General features: G+C 40.7%; 1 protein-coding gene and 1 long non-coding RNA gene across 6 annotated transcripts in view; one reads left to right on the top strand and one right to left on the bottom strand.

Annotated features, from left to right (window-relative positions):
• Positions 1-8,282, bottom strand: part of LOC148679954 (uncharacterized) — a 113,241-nt gene extending 104,959 nt beyond the window's left edge. Inside the window, exon 1 of the long non-coding RNA XR_015942442.1 lies at positions 7,008-8,282. This is a non-coding gene — a long non-coding RNA (uncharacterized LOC148679954). The remainder of the gene's footprint in view (positions 1-7,007) is intronic.
• Positions 1-27,240, top strand: part of LOC147844739 (uncharacterized) — a 120,607-nt gene that overhangs the window by 87,126 nt on the left and 6,241 nt on the right. Inside the window, exons 5-8 of one of the 5 annotated variants that reach the window (XR_015942438.1) lie at positions 8,458-8,672; positions 10,281-10,486; positions 10,582-10,708; positions 12,515-12,638. The exons of 1 other annotated variant lie outside the window; for it this stretch is intronic. The gene's annotated coding sequence lies outside the window, so the exon portion shown is untranslated. Of the gene's footprint in view, positions 1-234; positions 384-1,633; positions 2,134-2,372; positions 3,150-8,457; positions 8,673-9,781; positions 10,487-10,581; positions 10,709-12,514; positions 12,639-23,221; positions 23,294-27,240 lie in introns of those variants that run through there. 3 more of the 5 variants (XR_015942439.1, XR_015483237.2, XR_015483235.2) reach the window with 3 other exon arrangements.

Below are 27,240 nucleotides of genomic sequence, written 5' to 3'. Positions count from 1 at the left end.
ATCAATTGGCTTCAACTGTAGGCCCATCCTACACCAGAACAACGTTACTTGTCAAATAATAAAGATTATTTTGAGTTTTAAGTTATTTAATTATCTTGTTTATGAAGACTGCAGAGTGATGCATAAAAAAAAACGACTTAGAATTTTTTTAAAGAATTTTGTGATATATATGTTAAAATGTGGTCCCATAAGTACTTGGCCCCTGAGAGAGTCAAGGCCTTTCTCCTCCAGCAGAAGACAGTATCATCATGAAGGTGCGCATCCCAAACACCAGACAGGATGCTCACAGGTACACTGGGACAGGCCACGCTCTACAAACAACACAAAAAAAGCCTATCAGCAACAAAGAAACGGCCGGCCTGCAATAACCAGAAGCTTAAAGGGTCACGAAACACCAAAACACATTTTTTGAGCTGTTGACAGTCGTATATGTGTCCCACACTGCTATAAACACTATTAGGACACCTATGTTTCACTAAAAAGTGTAAATTGGTTGTTTTTGCGTTATTTCAAGCAAATTCTTACTTCCGGTTTGAAACGAATTTTTGAAGCTGCGTCACGGTCATGACATAATAGCGTTGTATTCCAGCGTGCAGACTGGGCGTCTGTGCCAGAGTGAGTCTTATTACGTCTTACAGTGTGATGCATTAATGCATGAGTAAGGCTTGGTTCAAACCAATCAGCGCGCTCTATTGTGCAACTTCATTAATATTCATTAGTGTCACAGTGTTTTCACGACAGAGACGCCACCTTGTGTTGGCAAAACAAGCATGAAGTGTTGCTTTTATAGTTTGCTGCCGTTAAGTTTTGTTTTCATTTTCTCTCTGTGAGAGCGCAGCTGGCGTCACGTGTGGATTAACAGTGTACGCAACGCTCGACAACAATAACTTACGTGTCTAAGGAGGTTTATTGTTTACCTGAGAGCTGTTCTCATCTCCAAACGCTGAGATCTGGATTCGCTTGTAGTCTTCTCTTCAAAAAGACGCGGCTCTAGTTACTGGTGATTGTCCTGTCTCTACAGATTTGGTAAGTGAGCGACCAGTACTCTTTGTTTATTCAGTTTGCTCGTATCGAACTAAGTTAACTATTGCACCGAGTCACCGAGTGTAAACACGTTAGCATCACAACCAAACTTTAACCTCGTGTAGGGTTTTTACCGCATTTAGTGACCGGAATAACACACGCGGCTTTCTGACGCTACCTGCCGTGTGCATCTAAGTTTCCGGGAAATGCGGAGGTGTTTTTTCTCTCATTCGCCGTGCGGTATCAAACATTGCATGAAAAATACACGCTTAGAGCAGTTCCTCGAATCAAATATCTCGTTTGTCGCAAGGGGCATGAATGAATTCCCTGAATGAAAGAGCTAAACTGCAGTTAAAGTCCAACATTTAATAATTTGGCAAATAATTCGACTACAGATGTCCATGTAGGTTAAACACCATCACTTTCTCCTGTTGTGTATTTTGACTCTGAAACTCGCGCGTGCCCAAATAGACACTCCCACACCATCCCACTTTAGTTCCTCCGACACTCCCCCCTAAACAGGGCTGGACACGCCCACTTTTCTGACTTTTTCCAAAGTAGAGGTGTGAAAACACCCTGCTGAAACGAGGGGGTTTCATGGCCTTTTAAGCAGTTGAAATCCAGCTCGTTATAGCCAGACAAAGCCAAGTAGTGCAGCACGATTAATCATATCGCAATCGCAATGTCAGCCTATGCGATTACATTACAGCAAATCTTGGAATTATATTACATAAACAAATGCAATTGTGAACGTAACAAGACATTTATTCTAACGCCTGTTTCACACCGCAAGCAAAGCAGTGCGTGAGCAGCGCATGTGCAGCGCGTATGGAGAGCAAAAACAGCATGCAGGCGTTTGCCTTTCACACCAGCTGTGTCTGCAGCACGCAGCTCTTCGGTAGCTGCTGCAGAGATCAATCTATCTCTGTCTATTCTATCTAGTTACATGTCTCTATATATACAAATACACCTCTTTTTCTTTTTTTTCTTTTTATCTATACTAAGGCCCGCGGCAACCTCCTCCTATGCTGTTTCTTTAACCTGCAAGTCTTTATTTTAAAAAGTATATAGATCATACAGTACTTTATGCTTCTCAAGCTCTAGGAGAGGGTGCTCGCTGCAGAGCCATTTGAGGAGAGCTGAGCTCCAGCGAGGGGGAGCATGAGCTGTCGCTCCTCCTCCTGTAAGCTGTTTTAATGCATACACCAACCCCACCCCTAACCCTACCCCAAGTGACATCACTCGTAGAAGAAGTGCAAAAAAGGTGGAGCTCAAGCTTAAGCTCCTCCTCGCTGGAGCTCAGCTCTCCTCAAATGGCTCTGCAGCGAGCACCACTTTAGCTCTAGGAGGAGCGTCATTCATGTCTGGTGCACTCAGAAGACAATCACCTGTGACATCATGTCATTTGGTTTTTGATTGTCAGAACGTTTTAGGCCTAGTTATAATAATATTTATACAATATAGTTATAATGATATTTATACATGATCAAACTAGTGTTACTTTCTCCGCTTCAGTAATGTCCAGCAGCAGAGTAACAGCTCATGCAAAGGATGAGACTGACAAAAGTAGTTAATGCATGCACTTATTTTGTTTATTTTAGTGTTTACAGATTCACAGTGCAACTTAGTGAACATAAAACAAACAAAGCTGAATATGCTGAATCCTGCAACACTAGCGTGCAACTTAAGCAAAACTGATACTAAAATTTTTTACATTTGGTTTTGTAGTTTAGGCCTAAATAAATGTTTGTTGCAGTTTTTAATCGTTTAAGTTCATTTGATTGACTTTATACAAGTCAGTTGATATTATTAACGCATTTATTAGGTAAAATTGCTACTTTTTTCTGTCATTCAATGTGTTTTGGTCATTATCAATGCACTGTTTCTTTAATTAGGGGTGAGCAGCGCTGCAAAAATAGACCCAGCGCCGAAACTATAGCGGCACTGGTGCTTCAGCAACGCTCACGCCTTGCTCTGACCAAGTGTGCCGCAAGCCTGCTTTTGAATGAAGGTCTCAGTCGTTAGATCGCCCCCTGGGGGCTTGCTGCAGTACAAGTCATAAAGCCCGCCTCTTCCGTGTTAAAGAATGAGACTTGAGCCCAAATAAAAAAAATAATTACACCTGCAATAAAATGTCCCGAAAGATGGTTCTGCTCAATTAAGGCACTGGTTATCATGCTGAAATAGGTGCAGATCTTCATTTTTGTAAACAGTTTGTTTTTAGCAGTAATTTAATGCTGGGCGTGTCATCGTGATTGACAGCTGTGATTGACAGTTTCTCAAAGCAGACCATCTGAGCTTCGGCAGAAGACTGAAGTGTTATTATTCGATTTCTGTGTTATTTTACCATGATATAATGAGTTCAGCAGTAAACTATACGTTTTGGTAAACAGCATCTGGTAGAACACAGTTTATTCGGTAAGGTCAGGGCTTTTTTCGGGCTTTGTTTGTTTGCTGATACACGCCTAGCCACCCAGATAGCAAAATACACTCGGACCAGTTCCGGTTGGATTCTCTCCTACCAGAGACTTACCCCTCGGCCCGGCTCCGTCTGCTGGACCTACTCGGGCCGGATACCTATGGACACACTGCCCGATTCTGCCTCGAGTCAATCGGGCCAAATGCTGCGGCCGTTAACCGAAATCTTGCTATATTTCTTCTAAACGAACGATTTTCCCGCATGGTAAATGGTTATCTATGGTGTGTATATATTTTGGGTCCTGTTGATTGCTAATTAAAAATAAAAACCTTTTTAAAAATGTACGTGTTGTTTATATGTTATTGTTCATATTTTACAAGCGTTATTTCTACCCCCCTATGAAGATAACAAATACCAACAACCCTGTTATAAGAGAATATTATTTGTGCTCATATTAGTCTAACTCAGGCTAGAGTGTATAAAAGATCGTTTATTTCTGCAGTCCAGCATGTATTGCTTTTATTAAAGTATAACAGCTTACATCACACCGTTTTTAAACTGTATATTATTATGTGTTTTTATACGCAAGAGCTTATATTTACATCAGCGAGCCTTTGTTATAGTGCAGATACCAGAGGTTAAGTGAGAAGTTGGGGGGGGGGGGGGGGGGGGGCGTGGTTGATTTTACATCAAGCGTTTGGTTGGAACTGACTCGGAAGCTCGATTTCTCGGCTCCTCCTCTGGCTCCATCAGACAGTCCTTCTGCACATGCCCAGGCTCCAATTTCAGCAGTCTTTTGCGACAGTTTGTGCCCGTCAAGCAGGCATTTTGCCCTCAAGCGTTCAATGGAAAAACGAGGCTGACGCGTCGTATATACTTTTTACAGTCATTGGCTCTGACGCGCTGCTGCTGCGTGCGGTATGAAAGCTCTAATCTGTTAACATGGACGCCGATAAAACACGAGCCGCTCACGCTCTGCTTACTTGCTGCTGACGCTTGCAGTGTGAAATAGGCTTTTAAGTTTCGTGTTGCTCGTGTGCTTGTGGTCACGTGACTTTCCGCAGCGCAGTGTGTGGAGACGTGAGAAAATGGATATAGAAGAGACCGACACTGAACTTGTGCCCGGGAAAAATGCTACCTCTGTTATTTGGCGATATTTTGGCTTCAGGATATCAGACACTGAGCAGGAAGAGGTACTGTGCAAAATTTGCCAAACAAAAATTGCTACATCACGTGATTTGAGTCTCTTTATTATAACATAACACTTAAGAAAAAAAGAAAAATAAGAAGGGAAACCCCCTTACCTTTTCTGCCTACACAAAGACATTCCTCAATATTAAAAAGGACATTTAGAACCTAAAATTTCCTTTCCGAAATTCACCCAATGTTTTGTATACTCCCTCAAATTAGCCGTACGCCTTGTATTTTTGTATTTTATAAAGAGCCCATTTTATACATGAAAAAGGGTCATATTTTGGTAATATGGATCTCCAACAAAATACTGATATGCATGCAAGGTCAAAAAACACTTTTATGGTCTTATAATCTGCATTTATTTTTACCCAATTACCCCAGCGACTCCCATATGAATCGTTTAGCGATTAATTTGTTCCCAAACCCCTCCTTAGCGCGAAGCTAATCTGCGCTGATTGGACCGATGACAGCCTATTGCGATTGGTCGACACTAGACAAATGCTCAGCGTGAGACAAATGCCCAGCACGATAACCCTATGACCGTCATAACCCCCCGCACGGGCAGTATGAACCGCACTAAGCAGTGAAAATGAAACCAATAGCGTGCACATCATTTGTTGAGCGGGATTTCTGTTACCGAGGTTTTCTCCCTTCTCAGCTGTAACTTAAATAATTTCTATTTTCAATTATTGCTGTGGCACCTCTTGCGTGAAGTGTTATGTTCTCAGGGCTTACTTGTATTCTGCTTTGCCCAAAGATCCCATCCACAGCCAGGGGGTTGTAGTGCTCACCAGCGCTCCTCCTCAGCATGTAGCAGGCTGCATTTGTGCCTAATAAACTGGCCTTATTTAGCACGCACCCCTGGTGTATTGTCTGCCCATTCTCACAAGTCTCATACACCAGTCTTTTCTGATCCTTCCTTTAAAGGGCCATGAAACCCCCCGTTTCAGCAAGATGTTTTCACACCTCTAGTTTGGAAAAAGTCAGGAAAGTGGGTGTGTCTAGCTCTGTTTGGGTGGGAGTGTCGGGGGTGGGAAAATGGGCAGGGTTTGAATAAAAATGGGAGTTGCCCTTTTGGCACGCGCTGAGGACAGAGGAAATAGAAACACACACACACGCAGGGGAGAAAGACAGTGTCTTTAATGACGGTGAAATGTTTGATACCGCACGTTGTATTGTAGAAAAAAAACCTCTGCATTTCTCTGTATAATACGACGAAAATGTAACATGACGGTCGGCAAAAGTTTGCTTACAGTGTTCACGTGTTTACAAATAGAGAGCAGCATTTACAGCGGATCTTTTAATATTGTAGTGATATCAACATACTGTAAACTAAGTAACTTAGAAATCATTTTGACTAAGGTCTGTCTTTAAACACTGAAAGAGTACAGCTGACCATACGAACTATAACTTTGCCATCTGAATGAACAAATTAAGGGCCCTGATCACACACACTTACCGAATCTGTAGACAGGACAATCAGCTCATATTGGAGCTGCGTCTTTTTTAAAGGAGACGAGCAGCAAATCCGGATCTCACCATTGATGAGAAATGCTCTCGAGTAAAAAAATGTTCCAAACAAACACATTTTTGCCGTGCGTCGCGTCTACGGATCCACGCGTGAGTCCTGCAGCGCACTTATAGAGAGAAAATGAAAACAAAACCTTCACATTATGAAAGCAACACTGGCGACCCGTATCTCCAAACAATTCTTGTTCTTTTCAAACAACTTTTGGCAACACGACGTGTGTTGTCTCTCTGCCGTCTGAACACTGTTTCAGGTATAGTCTAAGAAAGCTAGCATGCATATTAATGAAGTTGCAGCGCATACATAATGGCGCGCGCTGATTGGTTTGAACCAAGCCATACTTATGAATGAATGCAACACACTCAGATACGTAATACGGGACACTCTGGCACAGACGTCCAGTCTCCACGCTGAAATACGCGCTAAGATGGCCGTGACACAGCTTAAAAAATTAGTTTCAAGCCGTAAGTACGAATTTGCTCAAAATAACAAAAAAAAAAAAAACAATTTTCACTTTTTAGTGAAATATGTGTCCTAATAGTGTTTTTAGCAGTGTGGGACACATATGGGACTGTCAACAGTTTAAAAAATGTGTTTTGGTGTTTCGTGACCCTTTAAAAAACGAATGAATCAGCAACTGTAAGCGTGTAGGCTGCTGAATCAATTATTTCCCCTCACACTTCAAATAATATCCAGGTAAGCACAGCATCTTCTTGACTCACTTCAGGATCTGTTTGTCTTCGCTGCTGTGTTAGTGGGCGGGGCGCAGGTTTAAATTTTCCCGGGTTTGCTCCCACAACAATTAGGTTTCGTAGACTTGTTATGAAGACGATTCATTCTAACCACTATGAGTCGACTCTTTTTTTTAGATGAATTAATAGTTTTAAAAACTGTCCACTTTCAGATTTAAGCCTTAGCTGGATATTTCACTTTACTTAGATCTGTGTTACACACTACATGGAACCTCGTTTTTGAAAACCCACAATAGGGGTTCTTTAAAGAATTAGATAGAAAAAGAATGTGTGAATTAGAGTTGCACGATTCTGGCTAAAATGAGTTTTGTGATTTTTTGCCTAAAATAAAGATCACGATTTTCTGACGATTCTGTAGATGTAAAAAAAGGTTAATATGAGTGGGCTATTTTTATTGTCATTCTCAAACATGTGGTAAAACAGCAATAGGCTTTGTGTAGCTGTACTGTTGGTTAAAATGCTAAATTTTGTATAGACCTGGAATGGTGGAATTGAACAGACTTTAAATTTATCCTGGTCATTAGTGCTGATGATAATTCTGATGTTGAATTATTGTGTTTGAGACATATGCTTACAATCTGTAATTTTCTGCCTAAAATCTGTCACTGATGTGATTTTTGTGAATACAGAAGACTGGGTGGGTATTTTTGCATTTCGGCGGGTTTGGGCTGGAATCAGCCCAGCCCAACTTTTTGGGCTGGAATCAGTCAGCTACATCTGTGTGCGCTTTCGGTTTCATTTTCACTGCTAAGAGCAGTTCACTTCCCTTGCGGCTCCCAAATGATCATTTTGTGCTACAAACTAAATGTTGTTTACAACGGTTTTACCTGCTATTTACAGTTTATGCAGCTTCCCAAAAGTCAATAAGCCAAAGTAAGCTTTAATGTCAATTCAGCCACATGTACAGGAAATATAGAGAATCGAAATTACACTTCTCTCAGACCCTAGGTCATAACATAACCCATAACATATAATATTAATATAAAAAGTAGAGTTTTAAGAAAAAAATACAATATATACAATTGTACATAAGATGTGGTCTAAAAATATACATAATAAGTAGTCAAATAAGTGCAAACCAGAGTTGTGCAGATAAAGAACAATATAGTGCAAAAAGGCTTGTAAACATGATAATTATGATAAAGTGACAGTGTCATAATAAATAGGGAGGTAGTACAGTGTGTCTAACTGTAGACCAATGTTACATAAAGAGATCAGTGCAGATAAATGTATGTGTGGGTGGGTGCGACCGGACTGTTGGGACAAAACACCTGAATACATACCGTCACTATGAAGACACATCGTAACTATTGTGACAGAGCTACTGTCCTGATAAGTCGGGCAGCGTAGACGTGTTCAAAATGGCGTAACATACCACCTCCCGCGTTTTCTTGTTATGTCCTAATATTTACGATGAACCAAGTTTTCTGTGTGTATCTGTATATGCTCATTGTGTATAATCTACCACTATCGTCCTTTCGCTGCTACTGCTGTTCCATACACATGTTTCAGCACATCACAGTCACGTTTCATTGCTCTAGCCGCAGAACTCCTCGTCAGTGATTGGCTGAATTTTATTCCGTTTCATTGGTCGATCAGAGGAATCCTCCTGAGCGATTGGCTGGATTTCATGTCAATCAGTGTCAACCCGCTTCAGGTTTCCAATTGGCTGTCGAAGACACGCAAGGTAGACCTTTAATTCCACCTGAGTAAACTATCAGCAACTACGAAAGAGAACCATATATGCATCTTAAAGGTAAGAACTGCTTATTTACTGTATATTTTGTGCCGTGTGTTAAGTTAAGTTCAAACATTGTGTGCATGACGAGTTAGTCAGGGTCATATCACTTAATGTGCGACATTATTAGCAGATAAATAGTATCCTTGACCCATTTTGTTTATATTACAGTTAAATGACACGTGTATTCATTTCTTAGCGATTGTACAGTCTGACAGCTGCTATAATTGCGCTAGAATGACAACTCAGTCCACTACAGTCTTTGAGTTCATATTTAGTATAACATGTTACCGGTAAGCTGGACATTTTTGGCTTCATTTTAAACATTCTAAATCCTTTTTAATGATGTGAATATTCAAAGTAACATGGTAAACAAAATAGAGGCTTCTAACTGAAAGAATATGTGAATATAAAACTAACTTTACCTCTATAACTGTATCTGGTACTTTCAATATCTCAGTTAAGACCCGTCATTAAGGCATAAGGTTTAATACATTTTTGTCAATACAGTCAGACATGGATGATGCTAAATACAGGTGTAAATGAGGTCTAAACTTGAGCTTGTCCACTGTAGACTATTTATTGTTAGTAGTAGTAGTAGTAGCAGTAGTAGTATTAATATTATTAATAACAACATACTATTTTTTGTGGTATTATAAACAATAACAAGTTGGTCAGGGGTCCGTTCTTCGTACCTCGCTTAAATGATCTAAGATTATTTGGCAGATCCTGGATCTTTTAATCTTGATAACTGATCTCTCGCTAATTTGGTTCTTCAAACAAGTTCGCGAATCAGATTAGAATGTCTGGATGAACTGATCTGAGATCGCTGCGTGTGTTATGAAGGACAGATCTATCGATCCTCGAAATCATGATCAGCAATGCAACGATTGGCTGACGGCACAGCAGCGTAATGACATCATCTGATTAATATTCAATTATCCATGTGAGCAAAATTACATCAAATTAGCAGTAAACGGCTTGTTAAATATGACACGCAAGAACTTTCCACATTTGTTGTGAGCTGCAGGCTTTACACTTTCATTTGTCAAGACAAGAGTATTCATCATGTATTTCAATGCAAATCAGTGTATTTAGTTCTACATTTAGAAAAGATTTTCTTTATTATTGTAGCCGTTTTTTTAATCGGTGTAAAGAATAACAGGTTGTTTACAAAAGCATTTTCATATTGGTAAAGGCGTCTGCAACTTTTGTGAAGCTTCAAATCACTATTAACTATCAAAACATGTTCATGACTGCTGACATGTATGATTGCTTTAAAAAAAGTCACATATTGTGCATTTCTATTATACACAATTTGTACTAAAGCGATCTAAAAAGTTAATATCAATAAGTTTTCTCTTTGCTCCAGATGGCAGTCTTTGCACTTTCATTTCGAGAGTGCAGATTGTATAGCCTACGTTTTATTAATATGTATAACTTTATTTATTTTATTAATGACTATAACTTTATATATATAGTTAAAAAATATGTACCATTTTCCCAAGTGTATATAACTACTACTGTAAGAAAATATCAGAATTCGGAACAAACTTTCTGTATTATCTTTGCTTGAACTGAGCCGATCTAATCCTGTTTATATGAATTGAACCTGCTCCCGATCAGGTTTGACCTAGCAGAACTGTTGCCATGACATCAATTCTCGGATCAGCTTTGAAGAACGAAACGATCCTGGATCGTGTCAAATCGTCAATATCCAAATCCAGCTAACTGAGTAATCCACGTACGAAGAACGGACCCCAGGATGTCAATAGAGACACTTTTAGGAAGGGAAGTAAACTGTGTCATATATTTGACAAAAGTTAAAAAGGGTAAGGTTAGCTTAACATCACAAAATATTCAATATTAAGTTAGTACTTTGTGTTTGAGTCAGGAATGTTTTAATTATGCAATATTTTTCCCACAGCATCAATGCTTCAAAATAGGATGGATAACTGGGATGCCTGAATGATGATCACAGAAATCCTAAATGAAGGCAGTAGTTCCTAAAGGAAGACCACACCTGTGTTTGTTTACTTCAAGGGATATCATGGGTGAGTGTGTGCACTCTTTAAGACACATTTGTTGCGATATGGGCAAAAAACCATGTCCCTGTATTTTTAGGAGGAACGATGGTATTCGATATATATCCGGTATTTTCCTATAAATGGTTACTTGAGAGGAAAAGCCTGTATTAAAACCTTATTAAACACTTTTTGAGCAAAATATAATTCAAACACAGGGGTTTTACTCTCTATTTACAAATGAACAACTGCACAAAAAAATTACAGCTGCACAATATCTTTTTTTCTTCTGCTTGAAACTGTTGCACAATATTTCAAATTATAAACAATCTTTGATAAATAATTACAGTACAGGGTTACAGTACAGTACTGTGTTGTTGTGCAAAAAAACAAAGTAAACAGAACCATACACAATAGTAACACAACAAAAAATATTGTAGGATAGAAAAAAAACACAATAAATGTAAATATTAAACAAAGTATTTTGTCACAATTACAGTGTTGTTCTAAGTAATCCTGTATGGCACAGTTGTGTGATTTACAAACAACATATAAATCAGCTGTATATGTTTTTAGTTACACAATTATTAAACTGCACATATCAAAGATATCCAAAGAAAACTCTTTCACTGTATGCACAAAATCCTACACTTTTGTTTTGTTTTGACTAATCTTATTTTACTAAATATTACACAATGAGATGAAAATTAATAGACTATAGATTTGAGAAGTAACAAATTTTTTTCAGATTACTGAGATGAAATGCTGGTTAAGCATATAAATGTAAACAGTTATTATAACAGAGCAGAACGCTGAGCTAAATGTGTTATAACATAAATGTAAAGAAGAAACCGTCGTGTATTAAATACTGAACTTATAATCAATGAACATAAGGTGGTTTCATTTTCTAAATGCAGTATAAATTCTTCCCGTTTTGGTGTTTTTAATTATTTTGAAGACATTCTGTCAATTTGACAAGGCTTCTACGTTCATTCTTGCTGTCAATTGCGAAAGAAATGGTCGATAAAAGGTTTCTGATAAACCGCTGTGACAGGAGAGTCAGATTTGTTCGGGGAGTCAGATTTCGATACAACACCCGCACTGCATGTTCCTTCATGTCGCGTCAGTGATGAGTTGTTCTTGAACGTTTCTTTCATTTTGAACAAATCTATTGTATGACTCATGGAGTGAACCATTCATTTGCGTATGCGCACATTTTTGCAAGTGGAGCTCGCGTGCTACCTTGGATTGATCTGTTTCACGCTGAATGCGCACGTGGGGCCTCAAACCATATCAATATGAATGATATTGGATAAACCCTCATCGCGTTGGGAAATCATATCAATATATCCCCAGAACTTGATATACCGCCCAACCAATTTGTTGTATTGTGTTGTGGATTTCATTTATTAGTTTACTTTTTAATGTTTCAAATTACTCTAAAAAATAACTTCATTGTTTGTGCATGTTTTTATATTTTTGTTCTATTCCTGAAATGTACACAAAATAGTTGCATATGTGGCAGTAGATAATTACACTTTGGTTATTATTGTTTCTACTAATTTATTGTTTCTAAGTCAAAATTAAAAAAAAATACACATCATGGAAAGAGAAAAGGTTTAAAGTCTGTATTAAAGAGAAAGTAAGTTAACACTTCTCAACATGATCTGAGTTTACATCCAAAACTGCAAATGTAACTTATGTGGAAAATTAAAAGAATGCATCAACACGTTTGCAAATAATCACAATTTTCATCAAATGAGTCAAAAAGAATAAAATCGTCACTTTGCAAATATTTTTGCCTTAATCTTTTGTTTTTCTTTATTACTTTTACAGGAATTGCACAAAGCATCATTGGTGACTGAGATCGAATGCAGCGCGAAAACTTCCATGTCAGGGAAAGAGAAAGTATTTTAATTTAATTTCCCTCTTGATGCTGACCATGTATTAGAAGTAGGAGGTAGGGATGTTTCAATATTTTTTTCCCTTCCATTTCCTTAAAGAGCGCCTATTATGCATTATAAAATGTCATATTTTGGTTTTAAGGGTTTCCAACAACAGGCTAATATGCATGCAAGGTCAAAAAACACTTTTATTGTCCCATAATATGCATTTATTTTTACCTAATTGTCCCAGCAACTCCCATATGATTTGTTCAGCAATTCATTTGTTTCCAAACCCCTCCTTTGCGTGAAGCTAATCTAGCAGTTATTGGTCCGATGACCCAGTCTGCTGTGATTTAGTAGACTGCGTTCTGCATGAGACGGAGAGAAACACCCACCACGTTTATGAAGGAGCCACAGTGCAGAGTATATGTGTGAGCGCTATGCAGGAGTGCATTAAAGCATTGCAGTTAAAGGGGTGGTACAGAATGTAATTTTAAGGCTTGTTTGTGTTAACAAGATGCAAAGCGGTGTGTGCTCATGTTTCACCTAAAGAAAATCACGTTTTTTCATAATTCTTACTTTGATTTTATACAGCTACTCAGGTTGCATGAAAACGACTGATATATTTCCTAGTTCCTCTGAAAGGCCCACTCTCAAGTGACTCTTGTTGGTCATCGTTATAATGTGCTGCGATTTGTGGATTGGCTCCACGTCACGCCCGTACAAGCACGTGCGTTTTGTGTAAACAGTCAGTCAACAAATTTCTGTAACGATTGAAAATGGGATGCGGCTCCTAAGAGAGTGTGTTTGTACCATTGTGTGTGTTTGTGTGTGCGTGCGTGCGTGTGTATACTATGAACTGTCTGTAACACGAGAAGCGCATGTGCGCGGGAACGATGTTTCGCGCACACACATAGAGAGAGGGGCTGCACGTGTGTGTGTGTGTACGTGTTTTTTTTTTTTTGACATATCAGGACACAAATCTGTATAATGACATAGGTATGACACAGGTATTACAAAAAGGAGGTGAAATATGAGGACATTGGTGACCACCTCATTTCTCAAAATGCATATAAATCCTACAGAATGAGTCTAATCATAGAGTAAAGCTGTACACTGTCTCCTGTGATGGTTGGGTTTAGGGGTAGGGTGGGGTGAGGACAATACAATATACGGTTTGGACAGTATAAAATAAATGGAAACCTATGTAATGTACCCACTTTTCACAAAAACAAACATGTGTTTGTGTGGGTGAGTTTATATATGTGTGTGTGTGTTTGTGTTTATAGCAGTTTGACTGATAAATATGGACTTGAAGCTAAATCATTAGCGGTGGCGAACATCATTTCCCGTTGTTTACATCTTTGATACAACATACCGTTAAGGCTAGACACTGTACATGTCATGATCAATTTTAACAAATAAAAACACTTTCATGTCATGGCTCAGAGTTCACAGCATCTCCTTGTAGCTGCTCCATTTTTAAGGTGATTTTAACCGAATCCAGCACTGAACTTGGAGAGTTCAGTTCTGTTCACGCAGATTCGCCATTCGCGCGTGCCCGTCTGCATAAGCGGCCACACGGTCACGAGACAGACCGAGAGAAATCAAATGCTGAATTGAAACTTTTAACAACCTGTATCAATATTGGAGTTACTTTAGCATGCTAGAGGAAGGACGACACCATGGCTGAAGTATTACTGTTAGACAGGTAATGTTCTGTTTTAAAACTATTTTAGTCAGGCTAAGCTTATGTTAGATTGTGTTTTATTATGAATGACTTGTATGCACAGACGTGTTGTTTAGCCACTGAAATGTCCCGGAGAAAGATTGATGTGATTATTTTCAGTTTCATAAGGTCCTTTTACAGCATCGATAATGTAGATTTGTATTTAGTTTACTTTATTTAGTTTACTTTATTGAGCTGAAGTTGCTTTTATATTGACATTAGGTCATTTTTGAGCAATAGCCGCATTTCCACTGTTGGGCCAGTGCGAGCCAGGGCTTTTATCGGGCCAGGCTGGGCCAATAGCCTGGGAGGTTGAGCAGTAAGGCCGAAATGATGTCGTGTTTCCACTGTCGGGCTAGTAGCTTGTAGCGCGTCACGCAAAACCTGCCCCCATAACGTCCCCCGAATCAAACGTCACATAACCCGCCCACTACAGCGGGAATCAGGCAGATAAAGCCCATCATCGCATCATCACCAAACCATTAAAATCAAGACAACCGAAACAAATGAATGACATGTTACAGTACAGCAGTATATTATATGTCTATGCACATGCTTGTGTGTTTCTATTCATTATATTCATTTACTCGCCGACCAACTGTTGGTATCGAACTTCGAGTGGTCTCGCCACTAACACAGGGACCCAGCGCAGGGAGCGCAACATCCATAATATAACACCACAGAAATTCTCCGTTAAAAACTCGGTAGAAAATGTATTTTACACCATCCTCATTTAGATAGACACTGTCAAACATTCAGCCCAAATGCTCCGGAGAGACCTGAAACATTCATTTTTCCTCATAGGCTATATGACACTTAACAGGTGATCCCCTTTATTTAAAGCTGTTGCATATAATTCTGTGATCGTATGTAAAGTAAAGTGTTAGGTATTTCAGCATATAAGAGCAAGTAATAAAATATATCTTATATTTTGTTGTGCTTCGCAGCTTTACTAATAAAGCTCTACATGTATTTAAGAAAAAAACATAGCATAGCCTACAGAAAAAAAGGTAGTGAAGTTTCTGCTTTCACTCACCCAAAAAATTCTCTGTTTGCATGATTTGATTAATATCTTCGTATCCAAATACTTAATAAATAATATTTCAATCCTTCTCTGGTGTGTATTGCTTTTTAAAAAATGTCTAAAATCTTTCTTTTAGACCTTTGTAAAGTTTAATATGGCTTTAAAACGGTTTACTTTATGCAATGTATATACCTAAATTGGTTTAGCTTTTGTTGTTTTATATTGGTTTATTAATTTAATGCAGTTTTATTATATCCGATATTTGTAATTCTTTAAATTATTTAAATATAGCTTAGGCTATTTTATCGAGATATGACACTATTGTTTTAAGCCTACAAAAATGGACACAAAATTTTGTTAAGTTTTATGTCTTTCTTTTGTATTCATATTGTGTATTATCTCCAAAATAAATAACAAAAAGAAAAAAGCTGCGCCGCATCAACAGAGCTGTGAAGGGAGCGCTCCTTTGCTCAGTCTCACACACACATACAGGCATCTTGACAAAAACTCTCGACAACTTTTACTGTCTGCTGTGTCTTTAATATGGTGTAAAGATTATTATTATGCGTTATTGAAACATCAAGGAGGACGCAGCAAAGAATGTAACTTATAAATGAAAACTTATAAGTGCTTAACTTATAAGTGAAAACTTAAAAGCGCAAAAAGACCCGCAGCCTATAAGGCTAGATGTTTTCTTGTACTCGTGTGTGATCAGAAAACTGTGTCCGCACTCCGCCTCTCCTTTCACTCCGCCCCGAAGCCCCAGTCGGCCCTCTTTGGCCCAAGGTATTTGGCGGGCCGAAAAAGGCTGGCTCCAAGAAAGCCCCGCTTTGGCCCGATATGGCCTCGGAAGTGACAGTGGAAATGCAACTGGCCTTGGCTCGCCCTGGCTCGCTCGCTTTAGGCGTGATAGTGTAAACGTGGCTATTGACAGCCTTCAACACAGCGCCTCTGGCCACGGCCCTTAGCTGCCCAGTGTGTGTGCGCGGTAAACGAACCTTTGTGATCTCATAAGGGCCCAAAGTATTTTTTGTAGTTCCCAAAATTCGTTTATTGTAGGCTTTGCTAAGCTAAAGCCGCCTTTCCACTGCACACAACATTTGGACACGACTGTCGGAATAAGCCCACTTGTGGCAGCGGCACAGTATTTTTAGTGTTGTCGTGCACCATAGGGGAGAAGCTAATTCTCACGGTGTCTGAAATAAAGGAGTGCAAAAGCAAGAGCCTTTATTCTCTGTGCGTTTACATGGTTTAATGGATTAATGAATACTAGAAACTCATAGACCGCTAAAATATTGGAGGGAATGTGGAGAAAACATTAAAAATATATATTTTTCTTACTTTCTTACTTACATTTATAAACAAAAAAGTTTTTTTTAATATAGACTTTTTATAAATCAAAAAAGTAACCAAATAAACTCCTATTTCTCATCTCGCGCGCAAGGACCTGCTTGGACAACACTGGAATACATCATATCCGGTCGGCAGGTCGCATACGGTCTAGTCGCAGGAGTTCAAATATTTCAACGGATCCGCAGCTCAATTCAGATCCGAATTTTCCGCATACGGAGATGATCGGAAATCAGCGCAGCTCCCGGACTGCTCTACAGTGGAAATGAATGACTTCCGGTCTGTCGCTTGTCGTGTGCAGTGGAAAGGAGGCTTAACTCTGTAAAACTCAAGGTCTCCCTTTGCATTGAACTTTGAGCATTTTACATTCAGAGATGTTGTTTATGTTCACACAGCTACATTACACATCAACTAAAGTTTAAAATGTGATATCATAGTGGACCACCCCCTTGAACACCAGCATATCGCTCTATTCGTAACCATAACCCCAAGTAATAACAGCAACACATGTTCAGCATTAATCCACACAGCAGCAAAAGTTAAACTATTCTGAAAATTGACTACAGCATTGTGTGTTTGAACAGCTGATTGTGCCTATAGCAATGACAAACAATAGAGTTCAGAAAATCATTTAAATCGGTAAAAGAAGCAGGCGTTGAGTTTTCAACATGGTTTTGGACACAATATGTAAACAGCCCATACAGATTTAACCTGAGAGATAGAGTACAAGCACTGATGTATAATAGATACAAGATTACAAGCCGCGCAGGGTGATTACAAGTTACAACACACAATTAAATACATATTGTTCAATCTACACACAATGAGGCAACCATTTTAATCACATTTACAGGTTGTCATCTGGAGGAAGAAGAAACTGGTCCATATGAACTGTGAATCATTTTATAATAATCACTCATTTATAATGTCACTCATGTAGCCAATAAGATTATCGCAAAAACTAAGCTCTGTGCTCTGCCATAGTTTATTAAACTTGAACCTTTTGTTCATTGAGATCATCTAAATATAAAATACCCTTTAATATAATATAAATTTTTCCTGAATTTTAATGCCTGAATACAAGCACCACAACTAAAGGTTTGACACTAGGCTGTAAACGAACCATACCATGGTCATCACCTCATCACCATTAAGCTGTTCACCTAGAGATATTTCATGTCCGACAGCACCAGTAGTCTCGTTTAGCAACTTTTTAGCAACCAGCTTTACAAAGACACCTAACAGCTTTAAAAAAAATCTTAAAATAAAACATGAATGTATTTTAATAATAATATTTGCTTTTACTTTTAGGCGCCTTTCAAAGCACTTAAGGACACCTTACAGCAGATCACAAGCACATCATAAAAATACAAGCAGTAAAAATGACAATCAGCATAATATTAAACCAGAAAATCATTCAAAGCTATTCTAAACATAAATGTTTAGGTTAAAATAGGGTCCACCTGGCAAATGTGCAAAGGCAGGGAGTTCCATAACTTTGGTGCTGTACAACTAAAAGTCCTGCCACCAAATGACTTCATCTTAAAGTTTGGGACAGATAACAGTTCAGCAAAAGATGATCTCAGTGAGCGCAAAGGAGTGTACAAATGAAGAAGTTTATTTCTTAAGCTTGCATTAAACATACACCTTATTTTATGGATTTTACAAATATGCCATTCCAATATATATATATATATATATATATATATATATATATATATATATATATATATATATATATATATTTACTTTAAAAAGCTGGAAGCAGAAGTGCTATAACACAAACTCGCTTCTGGGTTTTTGTCTACAGTGACATAATAGTTGGTTTGGTTCCCCTTCGGATGGGGAACTTCAATGGTATAAGTTGCCAATCATCTGAAAGAGTTTGTAAACGGGCCAATGAAATGCCAAATGAATTGGCAGCATCAGCTTGCACACTTGATGCTTGTTGCAATCAATTAAGCATAAAAGCACAGCGAAAGCAAGATGACACTAACCTTTTCGCTTCAGAGACTTTTACAGCCTTCTGAAAGAGTTGATGAGAGTTCCTCCTGCTAATATCCAGCGATTTCGAATGAACGAGAGCGGCTAGCCCTTGCAAAAGAGCAAACCACCCCAGCTATCCCCTGCATTGCAGCGGACACTTGGTCTGAGGGTTCCAGTGGGGATTATCTGTTGCCTCCGGGCCCGAGGACCTCCCGCTCCTTCAAGCGCTCCATCCAAGCTTCGAGCGGAGGAAGCGATCCGTCTAACCAGATGGTAGCCCTTACGTTCGATGACGCCAGAGACCAGATGTCCATTGGTGCATCGGAGGGTGGGCTTTCATTGTCCGACGAGGATCCAGACCCGCTCGCCCCATCCGGGCAGGTGAGCACTGTCAAAACATATCCTGAAACGGACATGTTAGCCGTGCTTTCCCGGGCTGCTTCAGCCGTGGGGTTAGAGATGGTTTTTCCCCCAGCTCCACGGCTAGACTGACTAGATGGGTGCTACGTAGAGGACAAGCTCCCCATGCCCAGTGCACCGTTAAGTCCGGTAACAGACCGCGAAGCGTACCGGAGACAGGTCATCCAGAGAAGAGGGAATTTGCTCTTTCCCCACTGGAGGGCCAGGCTTCACCGGATGTGACAGCTTGAACTTTGCCGGTCTGGGACGCTATGCCTTCCAGCTTGCAGGTTCTGTGCATTTCACCAGTGGCTCACAGGCACTGGGAGGACACTCTCCTTTCTCCCACCCCTCGAGCCCCCCCTCCAGAGCTTGGGTGCAAGGTGAGAGTAAATCTCTCGCCTCCAGCTCTTCCGCGGGACCCTTGAGCTTCCTGGATCAGCACACCCACTCCGCGCTGCTCCACTGCTGGTGCGTTAGTGATTGTAGCAATTAGTCCATTAGCGAGAGCTCTGCCTGCCTGGTTAGCATGGGCCAGCCCTTAGCGGTGGCTCATATGCACAATCAGACTCGGTTACGCGATTCAATTCGCAAAATGGCCCCCCAAGTTCACGGGTGTGTATTACACCAGGATCAGCCCCCTGTCCGCCCCTGTCTTGCGAGAGGAGAATGCTGTCCTCCTGGCGAAGGATGCAATCGAGCCGGTCCCTCCAGCCCAAATGGAGAGCGGGTTTTACAGCCCGTACTTCATCGTGCCCAAAAAGAGCGGTGGGTAACGACCAATCCTAGATCTGCGCATTTTGAACCGATATCTGCACAAGCTGCCATTTAGAATGCTCATGCAGAAGCGCATCCTCTGGTGTGTTCGTCCTCAGGATTGGTTTGCAGAGATAGACCAGAAGGACGCATACTTCCATGTCTCCATTCTTCCATGCCACTGTCAGTTTCTGCGGTTTTTCGTTCGAAAGTTGAGCTGGGAATAAAAAGTCCTCCCTTTCAGGCTCTCTTTGTCTTCGTGGGTCTTCACCAAGCCTTAGTGCTCCTTCTCAATGACTGGCTAATTTTAGCCCACTCTCGGGAGCAATTGATTATGCACAGAGACAGTGCTCCGGCACCTACACCTCTTGGGACTTCAGGTCAACCGAGAAAAGAGCAAACTCGGTCACCAGTGACAGCGCGCCTCTCCGGAGAGCATGCTCAGCTAATGCTGAACTGTCTGAGGGAGTTCGACAGCAAAATAGTGGTCCCACTGAAATTGTTTCAGAGGCTCCTGGGGCATATGGCATCCACAGCCGCTGTCACGCCACTTAGATTACTCCATATGAGACCACTTCAGCACTGGCTTCACGATCGAGTGAAGCCTGACGCGCTTTCAGCACGGGCTGGGGGGCTGTGTGTTGCAGATATGCAGCTTTGGGCCTGTGGAAAGGAACCAAGTTGCATTGGCATTTCAATCGCCTAGAGTTGTTGGCAGTGTTACTCGCCCTCCACCGTTTTTTTTTTACAGTGCTGGAGCAGCAGCATGTGCTGGTCAGGACGAACAGCACGGCAGTGGTGGCGTATATCAATCACATGGGGGGTATCTGCTCCTCTGGAGTCATACACGGCTAAATCGCTGTGCGCCATTCACATTCCAGGAGAGCTCAACTATGCAGCCAATGCATTTTCATGGCAGCCTTTACGTCCCGGAGAACGGAGACTTCACCCTAAGTCTGTTCAGCTGATATGGGCGCAATTCGGTGAAGCCCAGATCGGTTAGTTTGCTTTCCTCGAAAACGCTCATTGCCAGTTGTTTTTTCCCTGACCGAGGGCTCTCTCAGCACGGATGCACTGGCCCACAGCTGGCCTCGGGGCATGCGCAAATATGCGTTTCCCCCAGTGAGCCTGTTCGCAAAGTTACTGTGCAAGGTCAGGGAGGACGAGGAGCAGGTTGTTTTGCTAGTTGCGCCCCTCTCGCCCAACCGGACCTGGATGTCAGAGCTTTCCCTCCTCGCGCCTACCCTCCCCTGGCAGATCCCTTCGAGAGACGACCTACTCTCTCAGGGACAGGGCACCATCTGGCACCCTCGCCCCGATCTTTGGAACCTACACATGTGGTCCTTAGACGCGAGGATAACTTGGGTAACCTACGAACTGCGGTGGTTAATACCATCACCCAGGCTAGAGCCCCCCATACCCCCACCCCCCCTCGAGCGCACCTACGTCCTGAAGTGGAGTCTATTCACTGAATGGTGTGCCTCTCACAAAGAAGACCCCCGAAATTTGCCAGATCAGCGTTGTGCTTTCTTTCCTCCAAAAGAAGCTGGAGAGCAGGCTGTCGCCCTTCACACTCAAGGTTACGTGGCTGCCATCTTTTCTCATGATGCGGTGGCTGGCAGCACCATGGGAAGGCATAACATCATCATCCGGTTACTCAGAGGCGCTAGGTGAATTAATCCTTCCCACCCCCTTCTCATGCCCTCTTGTGATCTCCCCCTCATTCTCACGAGCCTGCGTCAGATCCGTTCGAACCTCGACTCAGTATCTTTAAGATTTTTGTCCCTGAAGACAGCTCTGCTGATCGTGTTGACATTGATTAGGAGGGTCGGGGACCAGGAGGCATTTTTCGGTCAGTGACTCGTGCCTGTCATTTGGGCTAGCTTACTCTCATGTTGTACTGAGACCCCGCCCAGGATATGTGCCCAGGGTTGCTACCACACGGTTTAAAGACCAGGTAGTGAGCCTGCAATCGCTGCCCACGGAGAAGGCAGACCCAGTCCTTTCATTACTTTGTTCAGTTCACGCTTTGCGAATTTTACTGGACCGTACTCAGAGCTTTAGATTATCTGAGCAGCTCTTTGTCTGTTTTTGTGGTCGGCAGCAGGGAAGTGCCATATCGAAACAGAGGTTGGCCCACTAAATAGTGAATGCCATCGCCCTTGCTTACCAGAGCCAGGGCAAGCCGTGTCCCCCAGGAGTTTGTGTGCACCTAATACATTTGCTAAGTTTTACAATCTGTGAGTGGAGCCGGTTTTCTCAAGGGTATTAGGTAACCCTTGGTGACTGAGGAAACAACGGTGAAGGTATTGAAACATGGTTGCTGCGCCATTCTCCCTAACACGGAGATACGTGCGCTTTTTTCATCTGTCAGTAAAGTTCCCCGTTAGGTGAGCCCTGCAGATTCCTCCAAGGCCCCCAGCACTGACTCAGCGGAGGAGTCAATCACTGGCCCATTAAGTTGTAGGTCTGCCCATTGGTCAGCCCGCGTTTTGGGTATAGGTGCCCGCTATGCGTGATCCCCACTAGGCGATCCCATATGCTTATTCAGCCATGGTGCAGTCCTCCCTCACGGGCGGACCCGTGTCTTCCCTCTCTGCTAACCATCTTATTATATGTGTACTCTCCTTTCTCATGGCTAGTCCATATATTTTGCCATCATATCTCCCCATTGGGTAGCAGGTAGCCTCCGCAGCGTCCTCCCTATCGGAACTGCACGCTTTCTCAACATACTGTCGTATTTTCCTAGAATTATCTAGATGCTTGCGACTCCCAAAAATATATATCTAAATCCGCAAAACTTCTTTGAAGTGGGATATGTAAGGGCCAGGGATCACGTTGGAAGACCACGCCTCTCTTTGATGCAGGAGCGCTCATGCTATGCCTGGCTATCCTCTCATCAGAGGCGAAGGTAAGGTGCAGTCATTATGGCGTTTTCCAGATATTTCCCCATACGTGGATTAATAAATAAATCCACTGATAGCATTAAAGTTCCCCATCCGAAGGGGAACGCTCTGGTTACTAAAGTAACCCTCGGAAATGCTATATAGCATCACCATAATGATTGTTCCTTAGCTGTAAGTGTAAGTCTCTTAAGCTTAAAAGAATGGCGTTTCCTTGCTTTCCCTGTGCTTATATGCGGAACTAATTGGCAATAGGTTCCAGGTGCGCAAGCTTACGCTGCCAACTCATTTGGCATTTCATTGGCCCGTTATATACTCTTTCAGACAATTGGCTTTCTGAAACTAAATCCCCATTCGTGGATTAATAAATAAATCCACTGATAGCATTTCGGTTCCCCTCCTCGGGAAACGAGGGTTACTTTAGTAACCAGAGCGTTCATTAGTTAAGTGTAGTACTTACTTAGCAAGCTTTCTGATCCAATCTTGTCCCTTTCCTTTTCACATTTACAGGAATTATGTGAAGAGTCATCAATGGCAATGATCAAATGCAGTGCAGAAACTTCCACATCAGGGAAAGAGACAGTAGGTGAATTTAATGTCCTTCTTGATTTGAGCAGAGTTTCTATCCAAAACTGCAAATATAACTTATTTATTAATTTATTCATTCATTCATTCATTTTCTTTTCGGCTTAGTTCCTTTATTAATCTGGGGTTGCCACAGCGGAATGAACCGTCAACTTATTCAGCACATTTTTATGCAGCAGATGCCCTTCTAGTCGCATTCCATCTTTGGGAGACATCCACACACACTCATTCACACTCCTACTCTACGGACAATTTTAGCCTACCCAATTCACCTGTACTGCATGTCTTTGGACTGTGGGGGAAACCGGAGCACCCAGAAAAAACCCACGCGAATGCAGAGAGAACATCCATCGAACTCCACACAGAAACGCCAATTGACTCAGCTGAGGCTCAAACCAGCGACCTACTTGCTGTGAGGCAACAGCACTACCTACTGCGCCACTGCGTCACCAAATATAACTTATTGCAAACAAATTAATTTCCTCTTTGACAGTGACAATGTTAGATGTAGAAGGGTTAAGTGCCATTTTAGGCTGTTTATCCTGGGCTGTTATCTCAAAAACGTTATGATAACTCTCTTTGAGTAAAATAGACCACTTTATTTTATTTTTTTTTAAGGGATGTCAATTTCCACAAAATCCTGTGATCCATGATTATTTAAATTAGTGATAAATGATCAATTAATCATTAATCACCACTCCATAAACACAATAGATAAAGTTTTGAAATATTAAATAAATCACCATTTGGAGACTTACAGTAATTAATAGCTTAGTCCTTTTAAACAGTCGTTTATAAAATACATAATTAATGAATTTGTTACTGAAGCATAAAACCAATACGCAAAATGCTCTTAGCATAATGATTACTGCGAAATAAGCTAAGTGCTCATTTTATATATAAACTATAAATATAAATAAATAAAGAAAATAAGTAATGGAAAATTATACATAAAAAATCTAAATGTATATACAGTAGTAGGTTAGGCTAAATAAAGTTGCCTTGAAGCTTCTGTGAAGAACAGGCTATATATGATAGGTGACACAATCTCAATAAACACTTGGTGCTTGATCTCAAATAGGCTACATTATTTAGGGGAATTTGATACAACATTGATAGGATTTGCTGATGTCCAACTTATGTTTTTTTTTTTATATTAAGACATTTTCTCTGTAATACTACTATTATCCCTCATTACCGGTAAAATAACCAGCCTTTGAATTTTAAGTATTTTAAATGTAGATTTTCCTACCAGTTTTATGCAGGCAAATAAAATTTTTATTATTATTCTTTCACCTAAACTCGCCATGAGTAAGATGGAGAGAATTAAAGCACATCAGAATAGATGAAAATTTAGATGCTTAAGACATAATCTGTAAAATAATGACTTATTATAAGCTTTGTTAGTTTTAAAGTTTGTTGCAAATATAGGACAGATGTTTTGGATAAACCAATTACTGCGGAGCATTAATGAAAAACCTTATTTTTCAGGTAGTGAAACAAATCATCCGCTTCATTTGTGCAACAGGCACAAACATAAATGTACACTTCATATATTTTTCTTGGAAAATAATGTATTTTTTGTTGGTCAGTTATCTAGTAAATAAAGAATGAATAACATTTGTGGTAAAGTGTTTCAAAAGAATTCAGCTATTCAGACTCAAAACAAACTTTTTGTTTAATAAATAAAATAATAATATAAATAAAATTAAAGTGAAACATTCACAGTTTCAGGGAAGCCTATATTAAACGGTTTTCACTGTTAATAACAAAATCATCCATTGCACTGGCAATTATCACTTTAATTAATTCAATCAAGTAATTTGAAAGAACAGGAAAGGCATTACAAACTATCCAGAGCACTGAACGTGTTCACAGATTACCTAGGACGAACAAACTAACAAACTTGGTCTGAAGGATGAGAGAACTCAAAAACTCATTGTGAGAATGGAGAGGCTCGCTGGATGTCTGGCCGTGACGCACAATTTTTAAAATTTGAGTCTGCATGCACCAATTAGTGCCATTCTGTCAGATGAAATTGCTTAAAGAGCCCATATTATACATGAGATAGGGTCATATCTTGGTTGTAAGGGTCTCCAACAACAGTTTTATATGCATGCAAGGTCAAAAAACACTTTCATGGTCTTATAATCTGCATTTATTTTTACCTAATTATCCCAGCGACTCCTGTATGAATCGTCCAGTGATTAATTTGTACCCAAACCCCTTCTTAGCGCGAAGCTAATCTTCGCTGATTGGACCAATGACAGTCTGTTGCGATTGGTCGACTGCCTTTAGTGAGAAAGTGAAATGCCCAACAGCTAATCAGCAATATAAAAGTAATCACAGTTCATACACGCTCAATAGTGTAGGCGTGGGTTTTAGCTGCCAGTGGGTCAATGTAAATACAGACTATGGACTTGAAAATACAGACGACTAACTATTTTATTGAGCAAAAACTCCAAAAACAGTTAAGGAGATCTCCTAGCTTGTATCACTCTGCTCTTTTCACAGACACACACACACATATTGCACACACAGACACACACACACACACACTTAACCCTGCTCCGGACGACAACGCGCACACACACACACCTCCGGACGACAGCACACACACACACAGACACACACACTACTCCTCCTCCACGCAGCGCCGTAAACAAAGCAGCACGCGTCGCGTTTTAAACATGGCTTTGCACGCGATAAGAGAATATAGCGAGTTAACCTGATACAGTACACGCGGTTACAAGTAACAAATCACAACTAAATACATTTGCAAGCTAGAGTAAACAAGGCAACTTTAATCGCACGTACTTACACTTGAGAAATGGAGGAAGAAACCCATCCTGACGTCCATCAGTAAGTTACTCTTTACTGATCCTTCCTTTAACAAACGCCAAAGAAGTATTCTTTGTAGCATGTAGTTTCCAGTAGTTTCCAACTGCTTGGCTATAATGCTAAGGTTTCATCTTTGGGTAGAGACTCGATAACATCCATCTGCAGTGCGACTTCAATTGACCGGCATGTTTGTGGGTGTGTGTGTTTGTGGGTGTGTGTGTGTCTGGGTTTCTGTGTCAGAGGGCGGGGCCGCAGGTTTGAAATCTTCCGGGTTTGCGCGTGCACGTGAATAACTTGGTTTCGTTCGTACGTCATGGCGAAACACCTAATGACTCTGTATCAAGGCGACTCGTTTGAAGCACTATGAGTCGACTCTTTTATAGATGAATAACCAGTTTTAAACACTGTACACTAACAGATTTAAGCCTTAGCTGGATACTTCACTTCACTTAGAGCTGTGTTACACACTACATGGAGGGGAATTTTCAAAAACCCATAATATGGGCTCTTTAAAACACCCTAATATTTTAGAGAAACTAGTTAAAGTTTGGCACAGTAGGTAGTGCTGTCGCCTCACAGCAAGTAGTTCACTGGTTTGAGCCTTGGCTGGGTCAGTTGGCATTTTCTGTGTGGAGTTTGCATGTTCTCTCTGCGTTCACGTGGGTTTCCTCCGGGTGCTCCGGTTTCCCCCACAGTCCACAGACAGGCGGTACAAGTGAATTGGGTAACTAAATTGTCTTTAGTGTATTAGTGTGAATGAAAGTGTGTGGATGTTTCCCAGAGATGTGTTGCAGGTGGAAGAAAATGTAAAAATGTGCTGGATAAGTTGGTGGTTCATTCTGCTGTGGCGACCCCAGATTAATAAAGGGACTAATCCGAAAAGAAAATGAATGAATGAATGTATAGTTAACCCTCTGGGGTCTGAGGGTGTTTTGGGGCTCTGGAGAAGTTTTGACATGCACTGACATTTGTGTTGTTTTCAGTATCTTAAAAACATATTAATGGCTAAAGTGTGATAACACTGTAAACAGCACAAGTTGGGCTACAATAATACCTAAGCAGCATGTTTGTATGTGTATAAAATTTTAAAGCCACTGAAACAA

This window comes from Danio rerio, chromosome 4, assembly GCF_052040795.2.
Source record: "Danio rerio strain M-AB ecotype USA chromosome 4, GRCz13ab, whole genome shotgun sequence".
NCBI lineage: Eukaryota > Metazoa > Chordata > Actinopteri > Cypriniformes > Danionidae > Danio > Danio rerio.
Note: the sequence above shows the minus strand (reverse complement) of the source record. Positions and strands in the feature narration are given on the sequence as shown.